The sequence below is a fragment of the Pseudorca crassidens genome, chromosome 11 (assembly GCF_039906515.1).
Source record: "Pseudorca crassidens isolate mPseCra1 chromosome 11, mPseCra1.hap1, whole genome shotgun sequence".
NCBI classification, from domain to species: Eukaryota; Metazoa; Chordata; class Mammalia; order Artiodactyla; family Delphinidae; genus Pseudorca; species Pseudorca crassidens.
In genome coordinates this window covers 65,286,569-65,310,067 of record NC_090306.1, presented here as the reverse complement: position 1 = coordinate 65,310,067, position 23,499 = coordinate 65,286,569, and the positions used below count along the sequence as shown (strand labels likewise).

General features: G+C 39.2%; 1 protein-coding gene across 1 annotated transcript in view; it reads right to left on the bottom strand.

Moving 5' to 3' along the window:
* Positions 1-21,691, bottom strand: part of NAV3 (neuron navigator 3) — a 944,477-nt gene extending 922,786 nt beyond the window's left edge. The window contains exon 1 of the mRNA XM_067697415.1: positions 21,635-21,691. The gene's annotated coding sequence lies outside the window, so the exon portion shown is untranslated. The remainder of the gene's footprint in view (positions 1-21,634) is intronic.
* Between the last annotated feature and the right edge of the window lie 1,808 nt (positions 21,692-23,499).

Here is a 23,499-nt window from a genome sequence, read left to right as displayed (position 1 = left end):
CTGTCTGTCTGTCTCTCTGTCTGTGTGTGTGTCTCTCTCTCTCTCTCTCTCTCTCTCACACACACATACACACACACACACACACACACACACACACACGCAGAGGCCATAGAAGGACCCTGTCCTGCAATCCCTATAGGATTTGGTCTGGAACAAGGAAAGCCTTTAGTGTCCATGTGTGGGCAGATAAGGGGAGCCTCTGTGTCAGTGAATGTTCCCAAGAAAACATGGTTGCTAATAGGCTTCCTGGTTCCCCCGGGACAAGGCCTTGGGCGTGTCACTGTCTGATTATGGCAGTTATCTCTCTTACGTTCCCTCGCAACCCTCTGAAGATTTGTGGGAATTCCTTTTCCCCTTTTTCTCTCTCTGCCCCATCTGGAAAATATTGCAATGTTTGTGTTCACTTCCTATGGCCCTTGTCATCCCAGGGCTGAGCCAGGTCTTGCTGCTCTTTCCTTTCACACAGGCCTGTAAGGTATGTCCTCTCCTCTGCCTCCTTCCCTCTGCGGTAGTTGTTTATAACACAGAGCCCCCTTTGCTCTTTTATCCTCTTCATCAAAACCAACATCATTACCTGCATTTGCCTACGGTCTTATGATGTCAATGAAACCCTGAGCTCTCACCCACCAGGGTCTAGTACAAGTTGGGTGTGCTCAGGTGTGAATACAAACCAGGGTGATCTTCAATCGTCTGAACCAATCTCAAGTGATGCTTTGTCCTTGGAGCTTTGGGATGGTCACTGGCTCTGGACTGGGGTGCATCCATGAGGATCTTCGGCTGAAAAAAATTCTGCCGAACTTAAACATAAAAAATGTATCGGAAGGATACGAGGGTAGGATTGCTATATTCCCGGAAGGCACAGAAGATCAGAGGAATGAGGCTCTGTCCTGGACAGGAAAGAGAGTTTGGGGGACTAAGAAAGAAAAATCTCAGCAGTGGCCTCATATGAGGGACACCCAGGTCATCATGAGTTAGTGCCAAGGAGCACTCTTTTATTTGATTCAATTAGTTATGATTCAAAGGACCAGTAGAGACCCTCTGATGGGCTGAACAGAGGTTACACGCCTTCTCCTGGGCAAACAAGATGAGGAGAGAGCCTCTAGTTCCAACGAGCTCCAGAGTAAAAGGTATAAATCTGGATTTGCCTGCACTGCAAAACTAAACACACAGAAGAGATGATTCCCCAAAATAAAATTATGATGCTGTTAGAGCTATGCAGCCCAAAGTTATAGAGGTACATTCCACCGGGGCCCCCTTCCACTTTTACATAAAGTTGTGGTTTCCTAAGGTTGCACAGTGCTGGTACATGGTAGGTGCTTAATAAATATTTGTTGACTGACTGGAATAGCCCCATCTCCCAGAGGTCCTGGTGGAGGGTGGTCCCGGGCCAGAGTATCCAAGCGATGATTAATGTTCAGAATAAATCCTTCCTGGAGCCTTAGTCTGAGGCTATGCCAAACCAATTCCTGAGGCAAGAAGGTCCAGGGTAAGATGTGGATTAAAGGAAAAGCTGGAAAACACGAGGATCAAGGCAAAACTGATTTCTCTCTTTCTCTTTAACTGCATATCAGATCCTACTTTTATTACCTGCCTTAAAGCAGAACAGAGGCTTAGTGTTATTTACTGAAGACTATTGCAATATCACAGGGATTAAAAAAGATCATAGTACAATTAGCCCTGAAGAGTTGACAAGAATTGTTCACATGCTCAAAACCTTCATCACTGGGATTCAATTTGTTTGGCCATTACAGTGTATTTTCTTTAGTGCCCTTCAAAAAATAATCTTATTTTCTTTCTGTTCATTGGAACAAAGAGTTATCACTGGGAAAATGAAGATACTTTATAGCAAGCTCTTGCGGATCCAGCATTTAAGGAAGATTATGTACTCTTCAGAATTTCTATGGTATCCTTCTATTATTTGCTGGGCAGTCACTCAAATATATTTTGGAATATAAACTTTTATGTAAGAATAGTTTTAAATAAAGAAAACCTTCCTCATTTTGTGGCTAGTTGAGCCACTAAATAACAGATATCTTATTTTCTCATGGAAACTGATTATAATCATTAGTAAGCACTATTTTCACGTTCCTTTTCCTATCACTATTTCTACAAAAGTTGAAACAAATAGTTGAAAGAAATTTTGTCAGTAAGAATCAATACTGGGCATCTTTGAGTCCTAAACAATGCCAGAATACCATTAATGATGGGTGAAGAAAACAAAAGTGGAAGATGCAATTATTATTATTGTATTTTATTTTTAATAATAATAAATGTTTAATTATAACACAATTTAGAGAATTATTTTGACATTAAATATGATCAGAATTGATCTATGTATGCTATAATCAAGTGATAAAAATAAAGAATATAAATTGGCAACCTGATTTCAATTTTCTTTTTGACTCCAGAGATATAATGTCACCGTACAGATATTTGTATCTTCTGTCTCCTTCAGAACTAAACTCACCTGGTCACTCAGCTCTTACAGTGCTAGCTGCAATTCAGTTCAACAAGATTTACTGAGTGAAGTTTAGAGTAGGGTGCTATGTTAGGCAGAACAAGACATACAAAAAAGAATAAGAGAAATAACCCGTCTGCCAAGAGGTAAAGGTCTGATAGGGTGGAAGAGGCAAGTACAGTGATACCAGCCAGAAGAATAAGTGTCAAAGTGAGGTACAAAGCTCTGTCTTCAACTATATAAAGGACAATAATGTGGAGAAGGAGAGAATATGTTTCCAGAATTGCCCAGTATGTCACAACATATATAAACACATTCATTGGCCAGCTTCCTGGGAAATACCTGTATTGTAAAAATAATTTGATCATGGCCCCTGGGAAACTTCTGGTTCCAAATCTCTGTAAAGTTGAGGGAAATAGGAGGAACCAAAATGACAGAGTAGAAGGACATGCTCTCACTCCCTATTGTGAGAACACCAGAATCACAACTAGCTGCTGGACAATCATCGACAGGAAGACACTGGAACTCACCAGAAAAGATACCCCATATCCAAAGACAAAGAAGAAGCCACAATGAGATGGTAGGAGGGGTGCAATCACAGTAAAATCAAATCCCATAATTGCTGGGTGGGTGACTCACAGACTGGAGAACACTTATACCACAGAAGTCCACCCACTGGAGTGAAGGTTCTGAGCCCCAGGTCAGGCTTCCCAGCCTGGGGGTCGGGCAACGGGAGGAGGAATTCCTAGAGAATCAGACTTTGAAGACTAGTGGGAATTGACTGCAGGACTTTGACAGGACTGGGGGAAACAGAGACTCTACTCGTGGAGGGCACACACAAAGTAGTGTGCGCATCAGGACCCAGGGGAAGGAGCAGTGACCCCAGGGGAGACTGAACCAGACCCACCTGCTAGTGTTGGGGGACTCCTGAAGAGACAGGGGGTGGCTGTGGCTCACTGTGGGGACAGGGACACTGGCAGCAGAAGTTCTGGGAAGTACTCCTTGGCATGAGCCCTCCCAGAGTCTGTCATTAGCCCCACCAAAGAGCCCAGGTAGGCTCTAGTTTTGGGTTGCCTCAGGCCAAACAAACAACAGGGAGGGAACCCAGTCCCACCCATCAACATTCAAGTGGATTAAAGTCTTACTGAGCTCTGCCCACCAGAGCAACAGTCAGCTCTACCTACCTAACACCAGTCCTCCCATCAAGCCTCTTAGATAGCCTCATCCACGAGAGGACAGACAGCAAAAGCAAGAAGAACTATAATCCTGCAGCCTGTAGAACGAAAACCACATTTACAGAAAGATAGACAAGATGAAAAGACAGAGGGCTATGTACCAGATGAAGGAACAAGATAAAACCCCAGAAAAACAACTAAATGAAGTAGAGAGAGGCAACCTTCCAGGAAAAGGAATTCAGAATAATGATAGTGAAGATGATCCAGGACCTCAGAAAAACAATGGAGGCAAAGATCGAGAAGATGAAAGAAATGTTTAACAAAGACTTGGAAGAAATAAAGAACAAACAAACAGAGACGAACAATACAATAACTTAAATGAAAACTACACTAGAAGGAATCAACAGCAACATAACTGAGGCAGAAGAACGGATAAGTGACCTGGAAGACAGAATGGTGGAATTCACTGCTGTGGAACAGAATAAAGAAAAAAGAATGAAAAGAAATGAAGACAGCCTAACAGACCTCTGGGACAACATTAAACACAACAATATTCGCATTATAAGGGTCCCAGAGGGAGAAGAGAGAAAGGACCACAGAAACTATTTGAAGAGATTATAGTCAAAAACTTCCCTAACATGGGAAAGGAAATAGCCACCCAAGTCCAGGAAGTGCAGTGAGTCCCATACAGGATAAACCCAAGGAGAAACACGCTGAGCCACATAGTAATCAAATTGGCAAAAATTAAACACAAAGAAAAGTTATTGAAAGCAGTAAGGGAAAAACAAAAAACAACAGACAAGGGAACTCCCATAAGATTAACAGCTGATTTCTCAGCAGAAACTCAACAAGCCAGAAGGGAGTGGCATGATATACTTAAAGTGATGAAAGTGAAGAATCTACAAGCAAGATTACTCTACCCAGCAAAGATCTCATTCAGATTCGATGGAGAAATCAAAAGCTAAGAGAATTCAGCACCACTAAACCACCTCTACAACAAATGCTAAGGGAACTTCTCTAAGTGGGAAACACAAGAGAAGAAAAGGATCTACAAAAACAAACCCAAAATAATTAAGAAAATGGTAATAGGAACATACATATCAATAATTACCTTAAATGTGAATGTATTAAATGCTCCAATCAAAAGACACAGGCTTGCTGAATGGATACAAAACCAACACCCATCTATATGCTGTCTACAGGAGACCCACGTCAGACCTACAGACACATACAGACTGCAAGTGAGGGGATGGAAGAAGATATTCCATGCAAATGGAAATCAAAAGAAAGCTGGAGTAGCAATACTCATATCAGATAAAATAGACCTTAAAATAAAGAATGTTACAACAGACAAGGAAGGACACTACATAATGATCAAGGGATCAATCCAAGAAGAAGATATAACAATTATAAATATATATGCACCCAACATAGGAGGACCTCAATACATAAGGCAACTGCTAACAGCTATAAAAGAGGAAATAGACAGTAACACAGTGAGACTGGGGGACTTTAACACCTCACTTACACCAATGGACAGATCATCCAAAATGAAAATAAATAAGGAAACAGAAGCTTTACATGACACAATAGACCAGATAGATTTAATTGATATTTATAGGACATTCCATCCAAAAACAGCCGACTACACTTTCTTCTCCAGTGTGCACGGAACATTCTCAAGGATATATCACATCTTGGGTCACAAATCAAGCCTCAGTAAATTTAAGAAAATTGAAATCATATCAAGCATCTTTTCTGACCACAACACTATGAGATGAGAAATGAATTACAGGGGAAAAAAAGGAAAAAACACAAACACATGGAGGCTAAACAATACGTTACTAAATAATCAAGAGATCACTGAAGAAATCAAAGAGGAAATCAAAAAACACCTAGAGACAAATGACAATGAAAACACGACGAGCCAAAACCTGTGGGATGCAGCAAAAGCAGTTCTAAGAGGGAAGATTATAGCTATCCAAGCCTACCTCAAGAAACAAGAAAAATTTCAACTAAACAATCTAACCTTACACCTAAAGGAACTAGATAAAGAAGAGCAAACAAAACCCAAAGTTAGCAGAAGGAAAGAAATCATAAATATCAAAGCAGAAATAAATGAAATAGAAACAAAGAAAACAATAGCAAAGATCAATAAAACCAAAAGCTGGTTCTTTGAGAAGATAAACAAAAGTGATAAACCAATAGCCAGACTCATCAAGAAAAAGAGGGAGAGGACTCAAATCAATAAAATTAGAACTGAAAAAGGACAAGTTACAACAGACACAGCAGAAATACAAAACATCCTAAGAGACTACTACAAGCAACTCTATGCCAATAAAATAGACAACCTGGAAGAAACGGACATATTCTTAGAAAGGTATAATCTTCCAAGACTGAACCAGGAAGAAATAGAAAATATGAACAGACCAATCACAAGTAGTGAAATTGAAACTGTGATTATAAATCTTCCAATAAACAAAAGTCCAGGACCAGATGGCTTCACAGGTGAATTCTATCACATATTTAGAGAAGAGCTAAAACCCATCCTTCTCAAACTCTTCCAAAACATTGCAGGGGAAGGAGCACTCCCAAACTCATTCTATGAGGCCACCATCACCCTGATACCAAAACCAGACAAAGATACTACAAAAATAAAAAAATTACAGACCAATATCACTGATGAATATAGATGCAAAAATCCTCAACAAAATACTAGCAAACAGAATCCAACAACACGTTAAAAGGATCATACACCACGATCAAGTGGGATTTATCCCAGGGATGCAAGGATTCTTTAATATATGCAAATCAATCAATGTGATACACCATATTAACAAACTGAAGAATAAAAACCATATGATCACCTCAATAGATGCAGAAAAAGCTTTTGACAAAGTTCAACACCATTTATGATAAAAACTCTCCAGAAAGTGGGCATAGAGGGAACCTACCTCAACATAATAAAGGCCATATATGACAAACCCACAGCAAACATCATTCTCAATGGTGAAAAACTGAAAGCATTTCCTCTAGATCAGGAAGGAGACAAGGATCTCCACTCTCACCACTATTATTCAACATAGTTTTGGAAGTCCTAGCCATGGCAATCAGAGAAGAAAAAGAAATAACAGGAATACAAATTGGAAAAGAAGAAGTAAAACTGTCACTGTTTGCAGATGACATGATACCATACATAGAGAATCCTAAAAATGCCACCAGAAAACTACTAGAGCTAATCAATGAATTTGGTAAAGTTGCAGTATACAAAATTAATGCACAGAAATCTCTTGCATTCCTATACACTAATGATGAGAAATCTGAAAGAGAAATTAAGGAAACACTCCCATTTACCATTGCAACAAAAAGAATAAAATGTCTAGGAATAAACCTACCTAGGGAAACAAAAGACCTGTATGCAGAAAACTGTAAGACACTGATGAAAGAAATTAAAGATGATACCAACAGATGGAGAGATATACCATATTCTTGGATTGGAAGAATCAATACTGTGAAAATGACTATACTACCCAAAGCAATCTACAGATTCAGTGCAATCCCTATCAAATTACCAAGGGTGTTTTTTACGGAACTAGAACAAATCATCTTAAAATTTGTATGGAGACACAAACGACCACAAATAGCCAAAGCAGTCTTGAGGGAAAAAAATGGAGCTGGAGGAATCAGACTCTTTGACTTCAGACTATACTACAAAGCTACAGTAATCAAGACAATATGGTACTGGCACAAAAACAGAAACATAGATCAACAGAACAAGATAGAGAGCCCAGAGATAAACCCACGCACCTATGGTCAACTAATCTATGACAAAGGAGGCAAAGATAGACAATGGAGAAAAGACAGCCTCTTCAATAAGTGGTGCTGGGAAAACTGGACAGCTACATGGAAAAGAATGAAACTAGAACACTCCCTAACACCATACACAAAAATAAACTCAAAATAGATTAAAGACCTAAATGTAAGGCCAGACACTATAAAACTCTTAGAGGAAAACATAGGAAGAACACTCTTTGACATAAATCACAGCAAAATCTTTTTTGACCCACCTCCTAAAGTAATGGAAATAAAAACAAAAATAAACAAATGGGACCTAATGAAACTTCAAAGCTTTTGCACAACCAAGGAAACCATAAACAAGACGAAAAGACAACCCTCAGAATGGGAGAAAATATTCACAAACGAATCAATGGAGAATGGATTAATCTCCAAAATATATAAACAGCTCATGCAGCTCAATATTAAAAAAACAAACAACCCAATCCAAAAATGGGCAAAAGATCTAAATAGACATTTCTCCAAAGAAGACATACAGATGGCCAAAAAGCACATGAAAAGCTGCTCAACATCACTAATTGTTAGAGAAATGCAAATCAAAACTACAATGAAGTATCACCTCACACCGTTTAGAATGGGCATCATCAGAAAATCTACAAACAAAAAATGCTGGAGAGGGCATGGAGAAAAGGGAACCCTCTTGCACTGCTGGTCGGAATGTAAATTGATATAGCCACTATGGAGAACAGTATGAAGGTTCCTTAAAAAACTAAGAATAGAATTACTATATGATCCAGCAATCCCCCTACTGGGCATATACCCAGAGAAAACCATAATTCAAAAAGAGTCATGTACCACAATGTTTACTGCAGCACTATTTACAATAGTCAGGTCATGAAAGCAACCTAAATGCCCATCGACAGACGAACGGATAAAGAAGATGTGGTACATATACACGATGGAATATTACTCAGTCATAAAAAGGAACGAAATTGAGTCATTTGTTGAGATGTGGATGGATCTAGAGACTGTCAAACAGAGTGAAGTAAGTCAGAAAGAGAAAAACAAATATCGTATATTAACTCATGTATGTGGAACCTGGAAAAATGGTACAGATGAACCAGTTCTCAGGGCAGAAGTTGAGACACAGATTTAGAGAACAAATGTACGGACACCAAGGGGTGAAACCCGCGGTGAGGTGGGGATGGTGGTGTGCTGAATTGGGTGATTGGGATTGACATGTATACACTGATATGTATAAAACTGATGACTAATAAGAACCTGCAGTATAAAAAAACAACGAAAAAAACCCCACAACTAATACTAAAAAAAAAAAAAAGTTGAGGGAAATAATGTTTACAATCTCTCTGTCTTACAGGCTTATTCTGTGGATAGATTGTACGATATTTTTAAAGGTTCAACTTTCAGGTGACACCATAAAAATGAAATCTGATTAGTCAATCTAACGTTTTAGAGTACATAAAAATGTTATGAGTGCTTCCACACATTTCTTTATGTAAAAATCATCATAGGGTCGAAAATTCCGCCTTATATTCTCCATAAACTCTATAAAGAACAATATAACCTTAAGTTAAGAAGGGTTTATCTCAGGTACAGAATCAAAATGGGCAGAATTGGCAGTGCAAATGAAGACAGACCCATGCCCTGAGTGACTTCAGGTTCCTTGTAGATGCAGGAAAGGAAGATTAGCCTGAAGAATCACTACATGTCTTAGAAACAAAGGCTATTACATCTTAGTATATAAATTTTGATTGAAAAGGTTGGTATCAAGTTAATGGCAAAAAGTCAAGAGTTAGTTGAAAGTTGGTATGTGAAGCTTAATTGAAGAACTTTGGGAGGAAAGTGATGAAAAAAATAAAAGAGTTAAGAGGAGAGTAGGGTAACATAACGGACATGATAGTCATCTTCAAGTATATAAAAGGCAGTCATGACCCCAGAAGTCAGCACGTGGACAAAAATTTTGTGTAGAGCTAAACGGAGCAATTTTGATTGACTAGAAGGAATACTTTCTAACCATGATAAGTTTATAAAATTAGAGTTGGATATCTTAGAACATAATAGTTTTCTATCACTGGTAATGCTCAGATGGAGGGGTAAGAGAAGGAGTGGGGGGTGAGGAGGAAGCAGCAAAACTATTTGTTGAGTTCCTCATCATGTGCCAGGCTCCATACTAAGTGCTTTACATGCATCATCTCATGAAATCCTCACCATAACCCTATGTTGTATATTATTATTTCTATTTTAGAAAAAAGAACCTGGGGCATGGAGGATATAAACAAGGTCACACAGGTAGTATGTAGTTAAACAGGGATTTAAATTTGATTCTGGCTCCCAAGTCCATCATATCATACTTTCTTTCATTGGGGATGTTGTGTAAAAGATTTAAGCAGGTTTTTATTTTTCCCTGGGACAGGAACGTCAATGATCTGTTGTTGTTGTTTATCTTTCAAACTTAAAGATTCTACAACTCAACAGATATGAGGCATAGATAGATTAAATGATGGCGAATGTTATCGAATTCTAGTTACTGCTAGAACTGTGTCTAAAACCTACTTCCTGGATCTCAGCCAGTTCAGTGCTCTTTTCACAATTATCATTCTGCCTTCCAAGTATGGATCTGGGTATAGGGACAAGGGAAGAGCAAATAAACAACATGGAAAAATTCTCTTGGACTAATGCTGAAAACAAGCAAAACTGGAAAGGGCAATTGCCCCCCAAATGATAGGACAACCTATTTTAAAAAAAAAGAATGCAGAAAACGACTTTGTGTTTTAAAAGTATATGAGAAAGCTCCTTAAAGTTTGAGAAGATCTGAAATGCTGAGAGTGAAAGACATGTATGCTAGATCTAACACACATTCAATTTCTCTTTGAACAGTAAGGATACTTGAATGGTAAGAGTAATATGATAATTCTTCCCTGGACTTGGAAACTCTTCGTTAGATGATCTTGCTTATACCCAGCATTTCTTATGTCTTTCCATATTTGTTTTGAGGTTAAAGTACTTTTGCATTGTTTTTACATCAAATCTTCATAATAACCCTTTCAGTAAATGAAAAGTATGTTATTAGCCTGTGTGTATTTTATAAGTAAGGAAACTGAGGTCCATGAAGGTGATTTAAATGAGTCAAAGTCCCATAGCTGGTGCATGACCCAACTGAGATCAGGTAGATTTGTCAACTCACAGAGCAGTGCTCTTTCTCTGACACCACGTTGACTTTCGAGACTACAGGACAGGATAATACAGAGGACTTCAAAAGCAAGTACAATAGCCATATGTATGTCCTATAGTACATTTCCTTTATATGCTACTTTATTTTTCAAAAGAGAGAATTGGCTTAGAGTATTATAAATATCACATTCACTTCATCCATCCAGGTAGCATTTTTATGCCTCAAATGTATATCTATTTAAGGTAACGTAAAAGATTAAAAAAAACAAAAGGACATATGTGGAAACTTCTATATGTAAATTAACCTTTGTGATGTTTGTAAAAAGAAAAGATTGCTAGATAAAAGCACTGAAGAGACTACATTCACAAGGAAACAGGAATAGGCATATTTGTAATTTTAACAGGACTCAATGGCATATCTCAGTGGAACATGATTTTTAATTTGGTGTTTTATTTTGTTTATCAATATCCACTTTTTCACCCGCTAATAATTAAGAGTGAAGAAAGTGATTTTCTCAAGGGTAATGAGATAGACATTGTGTGTACTCGTAGACCACCATACATTTGTAAAATTTAGGGCCAGAGGAAACAAACAGATTTCACAGTGAATGAGCATCAGGAAGGCTAATATTGAGGGTCTGAAAGGCTATCACCATCTTTTTACTGAGGTCAAGGAATCCAGACTCCCTAAGACAGAAGAGTGGTAAGGAAAGGAAAAACTGGTTTATATCAATTGGAGATGGCAGGTTAAAACTCTCTCTTTTCAATGTATTTTATTGTTTGAACATAGTGGCAACTCCAGAGGGACAGTCTCCCCACCTTCTTTGAATTGCTAAAGCAAGCATGCTGAAAAGAAGGAAACATCTTTGGATTGTTCCTCTTACCAACAGAAAATAAACTTCTTGCTTATAAAAACTAGTGACCACAAAGACTAGCATTCAGAGCAAATCTGTGGAGAAAAATTTCTGCTTCTATGACCCAAAAAAGTCAATAAAACAATTTAGGAATAAAAACCTACACCAAAATTTTAAATGTAGGTAACAGATTGCTAGAGGTAATAGGCTAATTCTAATATGTTGGATACTTGCTTTCTTGAGGGTAAGAAGGTCATGGAATATAATGAACAACCTAGGGACATTCTGACCAATGGTGTGAAGGCTGGGTTTCCAAGGTAACAACACAATACATGCTCTAGAAAACTGGATTAAACCAATAGGGAAGAGGTAATTTAAAATGAAACAGTGCCAAGGAAAGATATTACTTGACATGGTCATAATTGTACATACAGTCCACTCCCTTTTAAAATAGAATACTCCAAAAAGAAAATTTATAAATCCTAACAACAAAAGAATATATGTAGATTCTGGAAGCATCCATCGGGCTAAGAGGCAAGAAGTTAAAAGTGTATACATTCTCCCTATCTTAAAGACAACTAAATGAAAGCTCTCTGGGGTTAAGTAACTTTCCCAAGGTTATGCAACTGATGAGCAGGTGGTAGAAATCATTTAACCTAGTTCTCAGGTCCAGTATATGTACGCTTCCCACCAAGATGCCCACCCCTAGACCTGGGGCTGAAACATGTCAGGGGCCAAGTGGGCACCCCTGTGAATGGAAATCACCTTATTTGTTTCAGCTCAGGCCCAACAACTATGCCAATAGCTGCTGTGCTTGGCTATGTAGACCCAGTAGCTCAGGAGAAGGGTCTGGGCTCTAGAAACAAACATGCAAGTCATACAACTATAAATGGCACTTTAAGCCATGGGTTTTGATGTACCAGAGATCATTAAAAAGTGAGAAGACCAAAGAGCTAAAATAGTCCATGGGAAATATGCATGTTAAGAGCTTCAAAGAGGGAGAAACCACAGGGGAAAAATGTAGCTTCCAGGAAGAAAACCAAGAATGAAAGATCTGAATGTTAGGAGGAAACTCAGGAAAAACCAGCTTTATAAAAGTCCAGTGAGGAGACAACTCAAGAAAGAAGAAGTGGTCAACTCTGTAAAATATTACAGAAAGGTCAAGTATTATTGAACAGTTTTCATAGGACAGATATAAAGTTTTTATAGGACAAAACCCAACCTCCGAAACATTTCTAAACCTAAAAACAAAAACCTCCAGACCCTCCAGATTATAAGACTACCCAAGGTAGAAGAGAGACCCTATGGAATGGCTTTTTCATCCTAATATTTATGAAGAAACTACCATACCCCTGAGTCTGGCCACAATTCCTGCGGAGAGGAAATGAGACCACACAGGTCTCTTCAGCTCTCTGTACATCACATCATGCAAGATTTCCAACCCGCTTCAAACCTCCTTTCCTCAATTACTAGTTTACGATGCCCCTAAAGTGTGTCTCACCTGATCTCCCCAAAGCCATCCTTTCATCTCCCATGCAGCTCATCATTTTTTTTCCTCCCTTGCTCCTCATTGCTCTGGTGTTGTCGTATAATGATAATAGTAGTAATAATAATAATTCCCATTTATTGAGCACTTACTATATGCCAAGTACTTCACGTGCCTTATTTTTAATCCTCAGAACAGGCTCAGAGAGGTTAAGGAGTTTGCCCAAGGCTATACATAAGGAAGGAGCAGAGCCAGGATTTCCAGCAGGTCTGTCTGGAACCCCAGCCTGCCTCTCCACCACTGTACCATACATATGACCCCTGTGAAGACAAACCACAGCCAACTTTGTTGCCAGTGGAGGGATGGCACAGCTTCTGTGAACACTATGTGCATGGCTTCCTTGCTCTAATGTTGGAAGACACTACTATCTTCTACGTCTAGATGTAGGCTAACAAGCTTCCCCTGTAAAGGCTACTATGTTTGCTTCATTCACAAATAATAAATATAAATGGCACTTTCACATCCTATCACTAACATCAATGCAAACACAGTTCCTCTTCAAAGATTCCCCCATCATTTTATGAAATAAAGCCCGTGGGAGCCAGACCCAATGAACCCATGAACTTGTCTAGGCACGTGTGAGTCCAAAAGAGAATACAACTTAAACCTGAACTAAAATCTCTGACACATATAAATCTTCTAGAAATCTAGTTGGATGGTTTTTAAATACTGAGTTGCAAAGAAATTTGAGCTTTAAGAAAGGGAGACAAGGTTACAAAACACAGCTTACAGGACAAATAGGAGGACTGGGGGCTACCATAAACAGAGATCTCAGGTCCTAAGCTCGGGATAGACTGGGAAAAATGGAAAAGGATCTCTTTTTTAGAAAGAGAAGTCTTAAAATGCTTAAATGCTCAAAGGAGATTTGCCTTAGGAGAGGGAGAACTGGTTCAAAGGGCCAATTCAGGGTGATCCGTAAGTTAAAGGGAAAGATAACCAAAGCTTTATCAACACAAACCTTCAGCTAATCAGAATTTATAACTTAAATTGTGAAAATTCCTTTATTTTCTCTGATAAAAAGAATTAGGTAACCAACCTGGCCTCACTTTCACCGTAGCTACCCAAAAGTTCAGTGCCAAATTTGAGGCTTAATTATAGCAACAATAATGAACAATGTGGGTCTTTACAAGTCATGTCTTTTTCCCCTTATAGAAAATGTTACCTTATTCCTAAATTTTACATTTAACCATTGAACTATATGTAAACTTTGGGGGACAGATTTTCATTGTAGATAAATAATGGTGGATGATTGATAAATGATAATAGATACATAGATACATAGATACAGAAATGATGACTGAGAGATCCATGACAAACTGGTATAGAACAGGAAGAAACTTGCCAGGCTTTTGTGACCCATTGTGGGAATGCGGGAGATAAAAGAATTAAAAGACCCAAAAACGACTTGCAGGTTCTCTAGCTCCGGTGGCTGAAGAGAAGGTGGAGTCAATTCAGAATGAAAATATATCCTGAGAAGCTGGGAAGGATAATGAGTTCAGTTGGTACATGTTGAGCTTAAAAGACCTGGAAATATCCAGGAGGTAGTTAAATATACAAGTCAAGTCTAAAGCTTGGAGAAATGTTCTGAACAGAAGATACAGATTTTTTTTTTTAAGCTGCAGTATAAAGAATGCAATTTAACACGAGAATGAAAGCAATCACCCAGGGAAAAATCCCCTCTTCCTGGACTTAACCATAATAAGAATAGAAACCATCCAAGGGCAGAATTCTCATAATACCAGCATTGAAGGGGAATACAACATAGGAAACAGGCAAAAAGTACTGAGTGGAACAAGGAAAGGACAGTGCTTGGCAAATTAAGGAATCGGGGTGTCAAATGAAGCAGAGAGCTTCAGTTAAAAAATACTGAAAATGCTAAGAAATTTGGGCAGTTAGAAGATTACTCATGGCCTTATGAGGAGCTGACTCATTAACATGACGGGAGCAGAAGCCACTCTTTTGAGAAGTACAGATAGGAAGAAAGGAAGATACAAAAGGCAGAAACAACCCCCCAGATATCAGTGAATTTGAAGGGGATGTTAAAAGCAGAGGCAGGCTTGTGCTTTGCCTTCTGGCTGGAAGTCTGCATGGAAACTTGTGAGAAGGAATTAGAAAGGGCTGAGCAAGGTAACTGGAAGTTCAGCAGCACACACTCCACCATGGCACAGAGTAAGTGGCTGAGGGGTCTCTGTTTTGCCGCCCAAAGGGTACACAGAGTTGCTGAGAGAACCAGTAAACCAGGAGGAGCTTGGGATAGGGTTGAGAAGGCCACAGAATGCACGTCCCATAGGAAGGGCATCTGTGCTGGGTGCTGCTGGTTTACGTGAATACAGGACACCTTTCCCAGAGAGTCAGGCTCGATCAGTTGTACCCCAGCCAACACCAATGCCCAGGGGTAAGACTGCATCTAAAGCTAGAAGTGGCCCTGGGAAAACTCAGACCAGGACCTCCTGCCTCCATGCCAGGGGGTCTGTTAGCATCACCCTGAACACTGATTATCTTGAGAAAGAGGAGAGGAGAGAACTCCTGTTAAGAAGGGGGAGACACTGCCCCAGTAAGGAGTATAATTTTGACTTGAATGACCATATAACCAAATGATGACTCTAGAACAACACAAAAAATAATTTTTACAGTTTGAAACAACTCCATACTTCAAAAGGATAAATTTAAGGTTTGGAGGGTTTTGTTTTCTGGTTTTATTTTTCCCACTATGAGGGCAATGGAGGTTAGAGTGCAAGATGAGAGCAATCATAAAAAAATTTTTAAAAACTCTAGTTTTGTCCATGTTAAATATAGGGAATAAATTTTTACCCTTCTGTGCTGGCAAACAAAACATCCTTGCAAATACAGCCAGGATAATGGTAGAATTTGTGTTGGAGAGGATGACAGTGAAAGAGTTGCCCACATTTTTAATTAACATGAGGGGCTAACCAATCAGAAAGCAGGTGATGGGGATAAAGGACGTCATTCGAGATGGCAGAATCGTCAGAGTGGCAGAATCTTTCTTTGTGAAGGTGGAAGAATGATGGAATTAGAGATGCCATTTTTTAGAGAAGGCAGAAAACTGACAACATCCTTCAACTCTATGGTTCCCTGCATTTGAGAAGATGTAGTGGAAATGACACATTCATGGGAAAGTCATATTTTATTCTAGTAAAGAACAGCAAGAGCATTCTGTAAAGAAAGTGAGGATGTAGGAGAACTGGTTTGTGATGGAATGAAGTTTGGATAGGTGGAGCAGTGGAGTTTGGGTCCTCTCTCATAATGAGGAGCACAGATTGACACCAGGCAAGAGATAACCATAGAAATGAGCATGTCTGGGGCATAAGGGGTGAGCTAACTCTGATTTTTCAAAGAGAATTCTGGTGTAAATGGCTTGAGTACAAACATTATTTGAGGTCCCCGATAGAGTTGGAGGCCTTGTGAAGCCAGCAATAGTTGGCCTAATTTGACATCACCAAGGTCAAACCAGGCCAATCCCTCTCAGGTATAGAGGCCTGCTCTGTGGCTTTTGAGGCTGATTCTAATGAAGGTAGGTCCTGGTTGGGCACAGATACAAATTTCTCAGTAGAAATGTGAGGCTGGGAGCAGTCTCCGCTCTCCTGAGCAGCAAGCCCAAGCCACCTTCAACTCTCATCATCTGGTGGTAACAATCTCCATCACTGACCAAAGTGTGGACATTTTCTACATCTCCAACCCTTTCACCACCCAAAGTCTCTTTTATTCTCTTTCTCCATCAGACCAGTTTTGTAAAATATTATCTATTACTGAAAATCAAATATTGACCAGAGCGGGAAGTCAATTATTTAACAAGTGGGAAAAACTTCAAAGTATTAAGCAGTACATTCTGGAAAATTTCATAGATCAGTCAGAATTTCTAGAGAGCGAGCCAGATCTTGTGGAGAGAGAAGAACAAAAGAAGAGCAAACTAGCAGAAATGTGGAGTGGTTTGCATTCTTTTAACCTCAAGAGTGAGAGGAGCCAAGAGCACAGAAAGAGTATTACCAAGGAGAAGCAAAAAGTCTTCCTCAGACTTATTCCACGCCTGGTTGCTTCCACCCGATCATAATGATGTCACATGAAGGAAACCAAATAAGAATCAGATGATAATTAGAGGTAGGGTTCCGCTTGGTCTTGTCAGCTTGGACTTGGAACAAGGACTAGGGCAGTGTTCATGTTGGTTGTACCTGGGAGCCTTAAAAACGCTGTTTTATAAGTTCCCCAGGTGATGCTAATAAGTATCCAAAATTGAAAACTACTGGTCTTGGAAGTATCTGAGGGAAGTTTGTACCAGAGACAAAGAATGTTGTCCTTAAGGGGAAGAATATCACTTATATATAAAGGAGTTAACTCAAGCTTATGCACATCAGAGTTTCTGAGTCCCACAAAACCTTTTTCTTTTTTTTTTTAACATCTTTATTGGAGTATAATTGCTTTACAATGGTGTGTTAGTTTCTGCTTTATAACATAGTGAATCAGCTATACATATACATGTATCCCCATATCTCCTCCCTCTTGCGTCTCCCTCCCACCCTCCCTATCCCACTCGTCTAGGTGGTCACAAAGCACCGAGCTGATCTCCCTGTGCTATGCGGCTGCTTCCCACTAGCTAGCTATTTTACATTTGGTAGTGTATATATGTCCATGCCACTCTCTCACTTCGTCCCAGCTTCCCCTTCCCATCCCCATGTCCTCAAGTCCATTCTCTACGTCTGTGTCTTTATTCCTGTCCTGCCCCTAGGTTCTTCAGAACCATTTATTTTTTTTAGATTCCATATATATGTGTTAGCATACGGTATTTGTTTTTCTCTTTCTGACGTACTTCACTCTGTATGACAGACTCTAGGTCCATCCACCTCACTACAAATAACTCAATTTCATTTCTTTTTATGGCTAATATTCCATTATATATATGTGCCACATCTTCTTTATCCATTCATCTGTCTATGGACACTTTGGTTGCTTCCTTGTCCTGGCTACTGTAAATAGAACTGCAATGAACATTGTGGTACATGACTCTTTTTGAATTATGGTTTTCTCAGGGTATATGCCCAGTAGTGGGATTGCTCGGTCGTATGGTAGTTCTATTTTTAGTTTTTTAAGGAACCTCCATACTGTTCTCCATAGTGGCTGTATCAATTTACATTCCCACCAACAGTGTAAGAGGGTTCCCTTTTCTCCACACGCTCTCGAGGGTTGTCTTTTCGTCTTGTTTATGGTTTCCTTTGCTGTGCAAAAGCTTTTAAGTTTCATTAGGTCCCATTTGTTTATTTTTGTTTTTATTTCCATTTCTCTAGGAGGTGGGTCAAAAAGGATCTTGCTGTGATTTATGTCACAGAGTGTTCTTCCTATGTTTTCCTCTAAGAGTTTTATAGTGTCTGGCCTTACATTTAGGTCTTTAATCCATTTTGAGTTTATTTTTGTGTATGGTGTTAGGGAGTGTTCTAATTTCATTCTTTTAAAAGTAGCTGTCTAGTTTTCCTAGCACCACTTATTGAAGAGGTTGTCTTTTCTCCATTGTATATACTTGCCTCCTTTATCAAAAATAAGCCACGAAACTTTTGTTTCTCTTACTGGTCTTGGTTAAGTAATAAATCACGCAGTTGCCTATTACAAGGATTCATGTGATGTATGCAACAGCATCACCTTCAGGAAGGGGACTGGAGAACCCTGGAATGGGAAACTGCATGTTCACTCTCCTGGCATCCAAGCATGGGGAACACCATCAGGGAAAGCCTGGACGCTCTCCTTGCCCTCATCTCTCCAGAGGACCAGGTTCACGCTAGCTGGGGAATATGATAGGGAGTCCACATCATGCAGTGGGTAACCACTGACTTACGTCTTCTCGTTTGAAGCCATAGTATTAGTTCATGATAAAATAACCAGCATCCCACTGGAAAGGTGATGCAGAACTGAGTCTAGATAAACATAATGAGGTTCCAGGGGCACACAGGCAGTCAGAAAATGAAGCTAAGTACAGTTGGAAAATGAAGCTAAGGGCAAAAATACAAAGCTATGTCCCAGATAAATAAGTGTAGAATGTTCTTTCAGTTCTCAAAATTTTGAACATAATTCTCTGACGCTGGTAAGTCATTTAAGAGCCTTAAGGACACAGATAACCCAGGAAGGAACATCTGGTCTCGGAGGAGGTAATTACCTGCACAACACAGCCAAAGACTCACTTATCTAATTTAACATCGGACTCAGGCCCCTCCACAATGACAGTATTTGGCCACATTTCTAGTGCTCCTTCATTTTATGACTTGGTTTCTTATTTGTTTGTTTATAGTTTGTTATTTATTCTTATCCTGGCAATGTGACTTGTTACATTATGTCAGAGGTGTCCTTCTCTGCACTGAAGAAGCAAATTAGCTCTGAAGACTTAGCTCTGACACCACATCTAAATTATACAGGACTAAGTTTTCAAATATTCCAGATGAGACAAACAATTAAGCAAATATTGCACACAAGAGGATTTAGGAAATGTACGTATGGCTTTTAAACGGTGGCAGCATAAGCTATTTATATGAACTTCTGCCTTGGCCAAGATGACAATTTAATCCCTAAAAGAGCTGATGTATGTGCAAGTGACTGGCCCAGTGCCTGGTGGGTTGGTGACACTCAGTTGTCTTAATGAAATCTGAATGTGAGTCTTACTCTGAGAAGGAAGCCATGGATGTGATTCTGACCATCGGAACTGAAAGTGAGAACATTTGGGACAAGATGACTATGCACTTTAAAATTAGAAATGCAAAAAAAGGCAGATGGTAGGTTTTGTCTGATGTGGTTTGGCTGTTTCAAGCACAGCTTAAAAGGCTGATGCCAGAAGGTATTCAGGAGATTGAATTCAACTTACCAGCTTCAAGTCAGACAGCCTACTCTGACCCAACCATTACTGCCTTTGTTTTTCTCACTTGCTGCCTATTTTACCTTTCCACTTTTGTGCGACTCTCAGCTCCAGACACTCCTGTCTCAGTCCTAAATTGCATCTTACATTTTCCACCTGACATGGACTGACACCTTTGTAGTTCTGGTATTTGATAATGTACCTTACTTGGCTCAGTCTTGGGAAGCCCCATTATGTAAGAACTGGCCTCATAACCGACACAAATGTGGAACAACTTCACAGTACTGGACCAAACAACTTCAATCAGACACTTTCCTTAGACTTCAGACAGCCAATTTTTTAAAGTGCTGAGAAGAGAAAACCGTGTTCCGTGGCACCTCCAAAATAAATAATAGGGAATAACAGCTCAATAGGGACAGTAGACTCTTTAAAATAAAATTGTATTAACACATTTAAATATTATTTTTCTTTTTCTCTTCCCTATCTTTAAATGTTAGAATGCCCTGGGTTTGGTTCTTAGCCATTTCTCTTCTTTAACTGGACTTCAAGGGATTTTATTGAATGTTGTGGCTTAAACATGTTAATTCACAACTGACTTTCAATTTTATGTCTATAGGCCCACCCCCTCCTCTGGACTCCTATCTTATATATGCTGCACCTTGACATCTTCACTTGGAGATTTGTAAATGTTTGAAACATGACATGTCTTCATCCAAAGCCTACTCTTTCTTTAGTCTTGCCCATCTCAGTGAATGTATCACCATCCACAATGTTGGAAGGAAGGAAAAACGGAAGGCAGGAGGAAAGGGAGAAAGGAAGGAAGGGAGGGAGGGAGAGAGTAAAAGAATGAGGTTGGGAAAACAACCAATTAATAGGAGTATAATGTGGTATTGGAAAGTATGGAAGCAGAAACTAAGTTTTAAATAGAATTTTGGGGGACCAAACACTTTGGGAATTGTTTATCTTTTATTTATTGATCCAGATTTTAAACTACATTTTAAGCATGAGAGACAGGGATCACAGAGAATCAACACTTTTAAAAAAATGAATGATAGGGTCAGCAAAGTCCATTTAAAATGTCTTATGATCTAACATGCAATCAAGCTTATCAATACTCTGCTGAAGTAAAGAAATTCTCCTGAAAACAATACTAGCTATTTTTTGAAACATGATTATTGAGATATAGAGACCGAGTAAAGTCCAGAACAATGTGAAATATTAAGTAAAGTAGGTTTAGGGTGCAGCCATTTGTGAAATGTTGTCTAAACGCATGTGGGGTGGTGTTTGCTTATTTTAAGGCAGGTTTTAAAACCAAATCTGATGGGTAAATTGTGCTAAGAAGAAAGACAAGGAAGAATCTCCAACACTGTTTCCTTATCTCTCTCTTCATGTGTATATGATCATCACTGAGTACACAACCCTGCCCATGAATTTAGCCCCATAACATTTGGCTATGATTAGCATTTCTACCCTTGGTATATCAAGACAACAATGGAACAACTTAATTCCCTTAATTGCCCTCACACACCATCAATCACATCCATAAATATTTACTGGGTACCTTCTGGTACTATGTTCTGCAAAATACTCTCTAACTTTACTCTTTCCTGGAAGTTGGCGCTCTATATTATTATTATTATCATCATCATCATTAATTTTAACTCAAAATCTGCTACAGAGCAAGAGTTTTATCAAAACATACATTCTAAAAGAGAGAACAAACTATTTGAGAGCATAATTAAGGTTTGAACATGGTACTTCGCTCACCTCCGGAGATATTTTTCTTCCTTCTTTTTGCTCTGTCATGCAATTGGAGTGCAAGCTGACTCCAGCAATTTCACCAGATACCACAGACTAATGGCTGTGGGACTGCTGCCAGTTGCCCTGTAGACATGTGCTTCCCATTGGCTTATCTTTACTCATTATTCTGTTCTTAATATCATTGTGCAAAGAATCTGAAGATTACGAAATGACAAGGTTCTCCAATATGTTGCTGTGTTTAAACATGTGATAAATTAACAAGGGGATAGTGCAATGAAAGCATTTGCATTTAATTTCCATTCAAGGCACAGTGAATACAGCACTGGAGAAAAAAAGCGATTTGGTTTATTCTGAAGAGTTTGGGTGAGCACAAAACTAAATAAAGCTGAACCACAAAACGGTAGGATTTACTAAATCTACACAACCAAACAGTGACACCCTAAACAGTGAGCCAAACTGCCTTTCCCCTTGCTTTCAAATGGTCAGAGCCTAGAGGCAAGAGTTCCATAAATCTAGAAAAATATCACAGTGAAAAAGCATTTTGTAAACCAGTGTCCCACAGATACATATTTTTAAGGAAAATTTCCACTAAAAAAAAAAGGTAATGAGAGTTACACAAAAAAAGGAGAGGGGCTTCCCTGGTGGCGCAGTGGTTAAGAATCTGCCTGCCAATGCAGAGGACACGGGTTCAAGCCCTGGTCTGGAAAGATCCCACATGCTGCGGGGCAGCTAAGCCCGTGCGCCACAACTACTGAAGCCCGCGCGCCTGGAGCCCGTGCTCCACAACAAGAGAAGCCACCGCAATGAAAAGCCCGTGCACCACAACGAAGAGTAGCCCCAACTCGCCGCAACCAGAGGAGAGCCTGTGTGCAGCAATGAAGACCCCACGCAGCCAAAAATAAAATAAAATAAAGAAATTTATTTTTAAAAAAAAGAGAAATTTTGATCTCAGTTTTTTCACTCAATCATCTTGGTAAACTCATGTATTCTGCAGGGTTTTATTTGCCAGTTATAAAAATATTACAATAAAACAAAACCATCTTTCTATTTATCTCATGGTGAAAATGAGAAGTTTTCTGAGGTTACACTTATAAAGCACATTTAACTTTTTAAAGGGTTTTTAAAAAAAGAAATGTAAGAGCAATAGAATAGTTTTTCAATTATGTATTAATAATTCAATTGGAAAATCAGCATTTCTGTAGATATTCACTACAGGATAGTTTGTACAGGATTTGTTGGATGGATATCACTGTTTTGATAGAAGTAGGCTCATGTCCAAGAACACAGATTTAAATCTTAAATATAAAACAGCCCTTTGTTTTGCTTTTCTCATTCTTTACAAAGCTTGTTTTGTGGCTTTAAAAATATTTACTCAAGAGCTACTATCCTCAGGAACCATAACCAAGAAGTTGCCAACCTGATATTATTTCGGGGGGTACCAAAAAGTACCCTTGCAGAAGAAGTCTCCCCAGTCCCCCCTTGATGCCTGAAATCTCAACATATGTGACTCCCTCAGTGGTACTGATGGTTGACGTCTTCCTACAGTAACCCTGTGAGGCTGGAAAGGGAGGAAGGAGGTATGACTGCTCAAACAACCACGAGGTCATCACAGCGCATGACCGTGCAGCCTACCACATTATTCACAAAGGTATTCTGATGTTTTCGCAGGGTCTAGTGAAACCTAGCTATTTCATTTGTATAGTATGTGTCTCCGAACTTACTGAGAAGAGGTTTCTTAAGAAGCCCTTAAATGAAGCTGAAGGGATGTTGGCATCTAGGGTTTTGAGCTGAGGAGAGAAGCAAGGCCCCCTACTGCGCTCACCTCTACACTGTATAACCTGTGAACCCACAGAGAGGGAACTCAGACTGGC